Below are 12222 nucleotides of genomic sequence, written 5' to 3' on the forward strand. Positions count from 1 at the left end.
AAATGTCTTTTAATACATTATTGCTTGCATGGAAGAAGCTGTTATTCTCCCAGAAAGAAAAAATAAGATCCTGATTTTACTTGTCTTCAGATCTGCCTGGGCAGTGGACAGCACTAAGACAAAGTGTGGAATAACTTCATCATCTGAACAAAAGACACCCACAAATCTGAAGACTCTCTGATGCAGGTCTCGGCTCCTGTCCACAGGGAACAGACATCATGCACCTTCCATGCTCAGAGCTCTGACAGAGAAAGAGGAGAATTTTCCAAGCCACCACCAAAAAAATTTTATATTACTAAGAGTAGAAACAGAGCAAATGTTACCACACAATGACAAGAGAGATTTTCTAAACATGCTAAGAACTTTCCTTTGTCCCTGCTGCTATGCAAAAAGATGGGAAAATTGTTATTCAAGGTGTAGCTGAGTAAAGACAGTAGAAAGGCCCAAAGTGGTCATATAAGAGGAGAAAGTTTTCAGAAAATAAGCCAGTGAAATACATCCAATGTGCCAAATCCACAGCAAAACATGCAAAAAACAAAACAGCGACAAAAAAATCCCCTCTGCTTTTCCATCTGAAAGCTTGAAATAATTTTCAAGCAATTTTTACAGTCAAAAATTTGCACTAAAACTAAAAGAGTGTATGAAATAGAAATAAACATTTCTACAATGGTAGCTAATGAAACTTGACAAAAAAGTTGGGTAGAAAGACAGAACATTCTTCACGTGAAATGACAATCAGTATCTAAAAAATGCCTTAATTAGAAACGCCAGTACATCCTACCCATACTTTAAAAAAACATTTTCAAATTAACTTCTCCAAGGCATTCGTTACATTTATTCATGTATTAAATCTTTTTAAAGGTAGCATATTAACAAAAATGGTAAGAGTATAGCAGAGCTCTTCCACAGCTCAGCACAGCAAATGCAGCAAATCTTCAGCACAGTAAATATTTTGACAGTATGTTTTAAAAAACACCTAAACAACGTGTGCCACATTTTTTTCCTTACTATTGAGCCTTCATGCAGGCTGAAGTTGCCAGGAGGAGTCACTAATGTCCCAGGGGATTCTTCAGTTTCCTTTCTTTCCTCAACTTGGTCTTTCCATTGCACACCAGAGGATAAAGGCTGTCTTCGTAAACTGGAAAGTTTCCACAAAAAGATACTTTAACCAAAATTACTTTTGGCAAATGCACTGTGTTCTTTTAAAGGATAATCAATGGATTTGGCAGATACCACTTTAGCACACCACATGGATTCTGAAACGGCTTGCCTTTCTTAATTGAATGAAGAACTTTATATTCCTTCTAAGAAAGATTTTTCAAGAGCTTATATTTTCAGCTACCAAGCCTTGTGACATGCAATTCATAAGATTATCTGGATATGACCTCAAAGTTAAATATAACAAACAGAATTCTTCATATTTTAATTAAAACAACAGCTGTCTTCAGAGAGACCATGTCACATCTTGCATCATCAATCCTGATTTCAAGTACAGTTCTTGCTCTTAAGGTTTCCACATGCCTGACTTTACTCTGCAGTGACTTTTAAAGCAGACTGCCCAGAATTTTAATCTGTTCTTGTACTGTGTCAGTCAGGAAAACAGATATATCAAGTGCCTGGCATGATTAAACAGGCAGCTGATGAGGAAACTACAAGGCCAAACAATAATATAAAGGAGACAGAAGCAGAGACAGGAATCCAAGGAAGAATTTAAAAAGATTGCCTGAGTATTTAGGCATAGTGTCAGGAAAACCAAAAGCTTGCTTAAAATTGATGTTTGCAGAGGATGACAAAGGCTTTTCCAGCTCAAGTTTGAAGTATCTTACTAAAAAACATCTCCATAACCATGAATCTTGTATGAGTTGCTCAGGCCACAAACCTCCTTTCTTGTAGGAAAAAACGGTTTCTTTCGTTCTCCACTACTACTTGTGTAAGTCAACATAAACACCTGTGTATACAGAGCCATATAGGTCTAGGCTGAAAGAGAGGTCCCCCAAGTTCTGTTACCACAGACACAGCAGACTGCGCTGGGCAGAAAACGTCCCAAGAGATTTCCTCTGCTCTCACACATTTCAATATTTTTTAACCTTTTAAAGCTTTCAACAGCCATTCCAAAGTTGAAAACAAAGATTACCCACTATAAATGATATACAACTTCTTGACAGAATCTTAGAGATTCAACTGAGTCATATAAGTGGAAAATAACATCTTCATAATAATATAAGTGTATACAGAAAAGCCATCTTTTCTAGACCTGCTGGCTATGTTTTCCTACACTCACCCCAACCACTACTGGAGGCTGGACCCTACCATAACTATGATTTTCAAAATTTTTTATTTGGCAAATGATCTGTAACAGGCTAGTTATTATCTGTACCATTCACAATACCTTTGGTTACTGATATGGGCCTGTTATAATTGGACTGCCAGGTTCTGAACCTTTAGTTTGGTTTGGCACATTGCACTAGATTCTCTGCTGACTGGAAATTGCAGGGAATGTAAACTACAAGTTGTACTCAAGCTGTGTACTGCCACTTTACAACAGCTTTAAAAGGAAACTTACACTTTTTTTCCTCTCTCATGTGCATTTTCTGACTCTCTGAAATCTTTCCTTGATACCCCTGAAAAAGCTTCTCTCCTGCCGCGTTGCTCTTCATTCAAAGCGCCTTCAAGTTCTTGAATTCTCAACTACCAAGTTATAAGGAAGCAGTTAAAGGAAGTTAGGAAAGACTACCATGGTTTTTACTGCTGTTTGCTGTTCTGTTCTGCCTTTTAGACCTGAATACATTCTATTCATTCTATACGGAATTAGAAAGTGTTGAACAATGTAAAAATGTATTAATACATAAAGTTCAAAACAGAGAGAAATAGATATGCTGACCAAAAGCACATTTTGTTGTCCTTTCATGGAGTTTGGATTTTCCTCTTTTCAATTATTTGTATTACTGAAGTTTTCCAGAGAAATTCTATTTTTTTAAGCAGACTCGTAAAAGCATGGAATTAACAGTAAACACTACACTTGCACTCAAAGCAAAGCGCATATGGAGCTTGTTCATGTACATAAACAAGGAAGAAAACCTTACCAGTTCTTCACCTATAAAAGATAAATCTCTAACTTCAAGGAATGCTACCCTCCAGTTCCTTTGTATGTTGTAGAAGTAGAGAAGGAATCAAGAAAACTGAATCATCACTACTTATTTAATCATCAAATCAGAAATCTAAGTGACTGTACTTAGAGAAGGTCATAAGAAAATAACTGAGAAAGTATCAATGCTTATTGGTGTTACTCAGAAAACAAGTAAATAAAAGATTATATTCCTTCTTGTTTTCTCATATGATTTTTCAAAAGTTCAGTGTGAAGGCTTTGTTAGTCAGTATGAGATCACTCAGCAATTATCTTACAGGTTTTTCGTACTTGTTTTTTAAAATAAACCCTAATTACTTTAATGGATCAAACCCTGTGTGATACAGTTTAATAACACAATAATTTAATATACAAGTATACATATTACATTTTTCCATGTATTCAAACTTCTCTGGTAACTGCAGATATAATAGCTTTGAAGCCAAAATGTACTCAGCTGAAATTTGAAACTGCAGTCTCAGGATTTATTAATCTCTCACACCTAGAGAAGTTGGATGCATGCACTGTATCTCCAAAATTATCTAAGTACCCATTCCAAAGATACAAGACAGAACATTTTAAAAGTTTAACTATTGTGAAACATTTCCTTTCCCCTCACTGTTTCAATGCTACTTTGAATTCTCAAACATAAGAATGTGACATTTTATTTTAATATTTATTCTATTAACTTGATAGTCCCCTGAAAAAAGGAGATATTTTTCTATTACCTTTTACAGTTTTGACACTCATTGCAAAAAATCTACTCAACGTTTTCACTGGAGCAAGGAAGGCTTGGCATTTTTCAAAGATGGTACCTTTACAAGTTCATCTTCTGTTTCTTTGTAAACTTCTACCAAATATTTAACTAAAAGTTTACCTGCATGATTTCTGTAGCAGATTTACATTGCATATGTGCTAATCTTGCTGCTGCAGCATCTTCCTCCAGTTTCTTTATTTTCACTGTCTCTGCCTAAAAGTACATTTTGAAAATATTTAAGTCCAGAAAGATGATAACATCATGCAAAGACAACTTAATTTCTTCAGTTTATTAGGTCTCCATAAACCAACCTGTGGTATCTGAACTACTTGCACTTTAGAACTGTGAAAACTCATATAAATAAATAAGCAAAAGAAAACAATTACATATCCAGAATATTAAAATAAAAGTTTTTGTTTAGTTAAAAGAATTTATGTAGGATTATGTTCTTGCTGCATTTTTTATACTCACAGATACTTATCCCAATGTAAAGGCCTGGACATGGAATTTCAATTGAAAAAATGCTTCTAGCAATAGCAGTAACTACAGAGGTGCTATAATAGAAATTCACATGCAATTTTAACTACACTGTTTCCTATCAAAAAAATATTTTCACTTAGACTGATGATTGATTTGAAAAGAACAATATACTCCAAAAGGACTCCTGCCTTCAAGTGATGCAACAAAGATCAAGAAAAAGACATTAATATTAAAAGTCATTTGAGACACCTAAAGTTACACAGATACAAGTGAAGTCATTGATTTTGGACAAGTAAAGCAAAGTAGCAAGTATGTGAGACTGAAGTTGACTCTAAGCACTTCAGTTACGGAAATATTAATTGAAAAATAAATAAATAAATAAATAAATAAATTTAAATACAAGCTGATGGCAATAAATTTAAACTCTGTATAATCTCACATATTCACAAAAGGAAGTAACTGAGAAACAGAGATCTGTGGAAGGCCTATTAAAGAGAAAGTCATGGCACAGAGCCCACCAAACCTACACTACAACAGCATCAGCCAAACGGCTTAAGCTTTGCCTCCTCCCACAAAATCTATGGGCTTAACACACTTAAATAATTTTTTTAAAAATTCACAAATCCTGCACAAATACTCCCTCTATGCCTCTATATTGCTAAGAGTACTTTCCCAGTGACATAAACATCTTTCCATGTGCAGTTCAAACACCAGTCTCAGGTCAGGCTCACAGCATTCACCTGTGAATCCACCTTTCCTGTGAACTGATGCTCCATATTTTGTTAATCAAACACAAGGCATTCATAGCCTAACTCAGAGGTTTCAAAAATGAAACTGCTCAGTTGTGCCAGTGCTTGCAGCAGCAGGCAGAAAGCTTTACCTCCAGTTCTTTGATGAGATACTCCTGTCGTGTATTCTTGAAATCCAGACACTTGGCCTGGAGCTTCACAATCTTGCTGCAAGCATCGTGTTCTGCCTCCATATCCTTCAACTTCCTGGCAATGCTGTTCAGGGCAGCATTTGTCTCCTAAAGATATATAGGTACATGAATAAATAAATACATCAAGAGGTACTTTTTCTAAGATAAAGTATTGCAGTAGAGAGCTCAATAGAGGAGGAGAGACCACATCAGATGATGATATTAGAATTTTAAAATCTCAGATGCCAGCACATGTCAACAGAAGTGTTTACCCAACAGCAAGCATGCTTTTAATTGACCACCATTTAAGAAATCTCTGTTGGCCCAAAAATCACTGTGAACATGACCTTCTGTGATAACACTAAAATCAGAGTCAGATCTCCACATGAAATCTTTCCCTAAAAGAGTACAGCTCTTCCAATCTCTTCTGTGTCCCAGCTCAGTGGCAATGCTAGAAACAAGGTGCATTTGGGGAAATTATGGAAAATAGGGACATGGGGACAAACGTTCATTTTTGTTATGATTTTAATTGCTAAAACTTCAGATGTTTTGAGAGACAATTAGTCCCACAGACCAAATAATTTCATTTTCTGGAAAGGATTTTCCTCTTTGTAGAAACTGAATTTCTTTAAAAACTTAAGAAATATGAAGCCCTCAGTAGAATAAAATAAGATGGTCCCCACTTCAATTTCTGCATACAGAAACTCAACTAATCTACAGGTTGGGTGAATTACTGACATAACTAGACTCTGTAGATCTGTGAAGTAACTGCTAAAAAATCCCCATAGTCCATATGAATTTGGACCAAATTTAAGCTAATCCTCTAGCTTTGCATGTCCAGCAAGACAGGTTTCTTTCTTTCAGAATGCAAAATAAATAAATAAGTAAATCAATAATCCAAAATTAACAATTTCTACGAATATATATACCTGGAAAGATTTTAAAATATTTATTTCTTCAAGTTTATCTTCCAGATATTAACAAAAGTGAACTGGGAAATATGAAATAATTAATACATATTTTGCTGTAAAATACTACAAAAAATTTAAAACATTTTATACTGGAAATGTAATTAACATCAGCAAACTAAAATTGTCATGCATATATGAAGCTTGTTAAACAAGTCAGTATGACCTACAGAATTTCAGAGTTTTGAAGAATTTCTGAACTTTTTGGAGGCGGTATGACTGTTTAATACTATCCCCGCAGCCACCTGAAAATATTTGCTCATGAAAGACATGGCTGGGGTTTTTTTCCTTTGTTTTGGTTAGCTGGTTTTCTACTGTGTGTAAACGACACAATCTCCCAAGTATTTTAACGAAAAAACCGTTCAGGGATATGATCTCCTCTCTAACCACAAGGTGATGCTATTGCCCTTCCCATCGAAACCAACCCTCCTATCCCGGCCCAGGATATGCCCAACAGAGCTCATCACGAACCTGTCACAAAGCAGAGGACTACTCTTCCGGCGTGTTTCAGACACACATTTCAAATATTCTATGACTGCCATGCCTACTTCAGCATTTTCACAGCCAGAATTACAGTTTGTGCAGTTTTTCCAACCAGGATTTTCCTACATGCTCAGAATCCCACTTCTCTGCACATCTTAAGACCCCAATTAAATCTCCTTAGCTTTCATTTTATAACTCAGAATAACTAAAGGAGATTTAAACCAGGCCTGTAAATACTCAACATAAAAGATGGCAACACATTCAAACTCATAATTTATAAACACAGATATTTCTGATGTTTATCTGACAACAATTAATGCAGCCAAATCCAGATGTAGCATTTTTTTATTTCCCAGAATTTTATAACTATACATAACATAACTGTCGGGTGGTGGGCAGGGGAACAGCTACAAAAGCAAAGGAGAAAAATTGAACATTTTTACTGCTGAAGGCAGGTTAGGGTTTGGCACCTAGCAGTGAATCACATTTTCCTTTCAGAGAGTTTTGGAAGTTCTGAAAGACTTCTGAATTCAGCAACGTCAAGATTCTGAAACCCTACATCTCACACTGACCTGTTTAACGAGCTACATGTATTCATGGCAATCTTAGTCTACTCATGTTAATTACATTTCAATTTTGTAGCTTTAATACACTAACCAACAAAGCCCCTACAACCACTGGCAGAGAACGCTGCCAGGGAACTGACAGAGAACACAATGTCCCGAGCCATATGCTGCTTCTTTTGTCCTTTTTCAAGGACAAACATCACTTGACAGAGCATAGCATACTTTTTCAATTTTGATCTTTTGATGCAGCATTAAACTCTCTGAAGGTAGCTTCTATAAAACACTGTACACAACAAAAGGCAATACTCTTCCAGAGCCTCCTCAAACTAATTCATCCACTCACTGTTAGCCAGAACTCGGAGCTTACCCTGCCCCACCTGGCAACTTAAAAAGAAAACCTACCTTGTTCACAGCCTATATCCTGCCCTATCTGTGTAAGAATCAGCTTTGAATGAAAACTGACTTGTGTTTCTGCTTGTCTTGAGAAGAACCTTAGGTCCTGTCCACAAGCTCCTCTGTTTTCACTACCACTGTGTACTGATAAATTGGGTTAGGTGTTTACCATGACAAACAGCCACAACGCATTCCATCAAAGCCCCAAACCAGCATTACACATTAAGTGTAACTTCATAAAGCTGTAATCTTCAGAAGTATTCTGCAGTATTTAGCTATTTGGATTTTTTTTTCCCCTTAAACCAGAAAAACCTCAACCCACCCCACACTTTGCACCAAAAAACTTTCGGCCAACATCTAATGAAACTTTCCATCTATTAATACACCATACCTTACAAGCCCTTTCTCTTTCAGCTTTTTCTTTAATAAGGAATTCCATTCTACCGAGGTATTCTCTGAGGATGTTATCTCTATCCACTGCAAATCTTTGCTGTTCCTCTTCCCACTGCCACTGAGATCTTTGAATCATTTCTGCAGTCTCTGCTTCCTTCTGCTGGTATTTGTCATTGAGTACTGTTGTTTACCAGAAAAAAAAAAGGGGGGGGGGGGGAAGAGAAAAAGACAAATAGCACTGCAAATAAGCATGCTCAGGAAAAAAAAGAGAAAAAAGGTATAATGAATACAAATTCACAACACAAAATCTGTGTACTGTGATATCCTATTAAACACTGGAACATTAACACTTCCATTTTCACTACAGAGAAGAGAAACAATCATGTTTTGTATTCCTGTAGCATCTTTCACATAAGGACACAGAAATGCTTTGGAAATTTTTACAAATTAAAGCTCTTCTCCCTTTGGAAAGGAATAAAAATTCAACTTTTTCATGTGAGGCCTCTATAGCATGGGAAACTTAATTGCGTTTTTCTGCAACACTTGGCTAGCTTATTTCCAAATGTCTATGTGAAACTTTAGTCTGTATCAATTAATTTCAAACTCGGTTTAAGTAACAGCAAATACAGATATCTGCCACATGAAAAAGACTATAGGAAAACCTAAGGCAGGCTGGGCTAATGAGCAAAGGCTTGGCTTTTCTGGGGAAATTTACCCCTGCTGAAGAGATTTGAATCTTCAGCCCAGAAACTGCCCCAAGATAGGCAAACACTGCCATCTAATTCTCTGTGAAAGCTTAAATGCCAAGGAAAAGTTCTTTTCCTATAAGCAGTTTTAGTAGGGACTTTGCTTCATTTCACAAACTGGCTTTTGGGTCAAAATATTTTGTTTTAGCCCTTTATATTACTGAGTGTAACAAGCTATGTTGGTGTTTATACAAAATGGTGTTTATTCACCATTTTCTAATAGATTTTAACTTCAAATTCTTCCCATTCTTCTGAAATTTCTTCCTAGCTGGAGAAGGGTAAAACAAGAAGAAGAGACGTTGTGGGAAAACACAGAGAATTAGTGGACACAATGATGAGGAAGACCTGTCAAATGTTAGGAAGTCAAGCCTCAAGAACAGCAGAAAAACAGTCTGGAGAAAATACTAAAGACAGGACACAAGTGAGGTGCTCTGTCCAAGAGTTAAGTTGGGATTGTATCAAAAGCACCACATGAGGTGAACAAGGCTCCAAGACGCCAGGAATAAAGAAGTGCTAAGTTAAAAAATGAAAAAGAAATGAGAAGCAACACCAGAACTAGTTTGTTTGACACTAGGCTTCTTTGACATTTGTCACAATAAAAACAAAATCAGAAAAAAAAACCCAACAAAAAACCAAACCAAACAAAAATGAAATCAAAAACCAAAACAAACAAAAACCTCAACCAAACAAAAACAGTTTAAGAAATTTAAACCAACCATAAGATTTGTAAAATTTGTGTGTTCTCCAAATAAGTGAAAGTGCATATTTCTTGTTATCTTTTTAAAAAATCAGGCTGTATAATGCACTGGCAAGTTTGAAAGTCTCCTTCCATCCTTGTAGGGTTACAAACTCCAGGAATGCTCCAGTCTTTTCATTGAATACCCAAGTTTCACAAGTACATCTCCTGTACCAAATTTAAAGAGTACTTTACTTACTTAGACAACAAAAAATGCATCTCCCCGGGTTTTAAGTGTGAGAAATATAACTCTGTTTGAGAAGGATTAAGAAAGTTTGAGCTTCTGAATGCAAAACAAGGAGGGGAAAAATGTGCAGGTAAAACCCTTCCTTTCTGCAGACTACTGTCATAACACATGTTAATTGTATAAAATCAAAACCAAAGATGACAAAAAGAGACCAGGTACGAGCAATGAAAAGGTAGAAATATTTGAAAATATGAAAGAACAAAGCAGTACTATGAGCACTCCTGGGGGGAGGGGAAGGGAAGGGAAGGGAAGATTCCGGGAAGGGAAAGGAAGGTTCCGGGAAGGTTCGGTAAGGTTCGATAAGAAAGGGTTCGGTAAGGAAAGGTTCGGTAAGGTTCGGTAAGGTTCGGTAAGGTAAGGTAAGGTAAGGTAAGGTAAGGTAAGGTAAGGAAAGGAAAGGAAAGGTTTGGAAAGGAAAGGTAAGGAAAGGTTTGGAAAGGAAAGGTAAGGAAAGGTTCGGAAAGGAAAGGTTCGGAAAGGAAAGGTTCGGAAAGGTTTGGAAAGGTTCGGAAAGGAAATAGTGTAAATTTTAAACAGGACTGCACATTTTCCCCCCTTGAAATGGAAAAGGAAGAACTGCTGGACATAGTGATAAGCAAGATGTGGAGGACACCTACATTACAATTCTGTACACACTGAAGGAAGGAATAACAGATGGTAAGGAGCCAGAGGGAAAAAAGGTACTGATAGGTTTAGCAGCTTATATTCAATTCACATGAGACAGCAAGGGTTTTGTAAACTCTTATGAGCTTACAGAAGCAGAGAAGTAAGACATGGGAAAATAAGACACTTCCAAAAAATGCTGTAACCATAAAACCTTATGCAATCTCTGCTTGTTTTAATGACTTGGGACTGATATAGCCTCTAGTCTACAATTTATCTTTTTTCTTTGAAAATTACCTTGCAGTTCCAAAAGTTTGCTTTTTACATCAGATAGCTTGTCCTCTGCAGAATACAGCTGTATTTCAGACGTCTTTCTAGCTAACGACATCTCACTCTGAAGATCTTGGCGAAGAACCTCTCCTTTCTCGAGTTCCAGCCTTAAATTCATTACTTCTTTTTCACAGCGAGAGACCTAGAAAATAAATATTTTGGAAATTGCATTCACAGCTGCCATCATATCCATCTGAATTTGAAATACAGTCTTGAAACTACACATTGTAAATACTTTTTTTTTTAAATGCAAACTGATCCTGTTCCTATATCATGTGCATGTACCTTGAATATACCCCTCTGTTTTTCCAAACATACTCTGCCTTAAGAAAATAAAAGTCATAATTATACTCCACAGGAAATTTTCTGATAACTGTATTTAACAACTAGAAAAACATTGTGTTGGGATACTAGATTATCAGACACCTAGTAACTCATTACGCAAACACAAACTTCAGTTCAATGATGTTCAGCAGTCATCACAGCAGTTAATAGCAGAATTCTATTAAACATATCAAAAAGAACAAAGAAAAGGCTTCAAAAAGAGTTCTTATCTGTGTAAGAAAGATAGTCTAGTCAGTGCTGCCAAAAAGTGACCCAGGAAACCACCTTAAGCACATTAAATGCAAGAAGGCGGAAAGTAAAACATGCATTTCTTCAGAACATCTACAAGGCAGCAGCATCCCCATTACAAAGATTTTCCCTGATGCTCTTGTGGCAAACTAGTACCTAAATGAAGTAGCAGTGAGAAAATACTTCATTAAAATTTCCTTTAGTTTGAATTTTTATGACTGCTATAAGTTAAAATTCTGCTCTTAGCAGTTGAGGGCAGCTGGTGTGGGTGCTCATTCATCTGTTTTTGACTAAATATGAACAATAAACCAAGTTTGTTGAACCCTGTCCATTTATTTAGAGATTCCTGCTTCTTACACAGCGACTTCCTCTTGTTATGCTCCCATTGTTCCATCAACGGTAAAGTGATTCTGTAAAATGTATCCCTGGAATTACTGGGGTTAAAACACTCAAAGAAACAAACCACATCTTCTATTCAGAATTCCAAAGCTGGAGGTGCCAAGTATTCTTCTGCATGACTTTGCTATTGTGTAGTGCTGAAGTTTCTTACATGCACCTTCAACTATCAGAAATGACACTAAAAATGATATCAGTTCCTATGGACAGGCATGAGATGTCTGTACAATGCTACTTCTTTGTTATTTTCCAACTAGTGACTGTGATTTTAATTCACCTGATGAGAGGACTATTTCAAGGAAACAAATTACATGCATTCCAAGGGTAAAATAAAGCAAACAAACAAACAAACAAACCTCCTTACCTCTTGATTGTGTTGATTGTTTAATTCCAAATTTTTTTCCTCAAGGTTATGGACTTTCAGTCTCAGATGTTCAACAGGATCCATTTCTGATTGATTTCTATTCTGAGGTAACCGTGAACTTATATATCATTACCAGAGCTGAAA

This window comes from Melozone crissalis, unplaced genomic scaffold, assembly GCF_028551555.1.
Source record: "Melozone crissalis strain CALT ecotype California unplaced genomic scaffold, PUWL_Pcris_2 ptg000005l_1, whole genome shotgun sequence".
Lineage (NCBI taxonomy): Eukaryota > Metazoa > Chordata > Aves > Passeriformes > Passerellidae > Melozone > Melozone crissalis.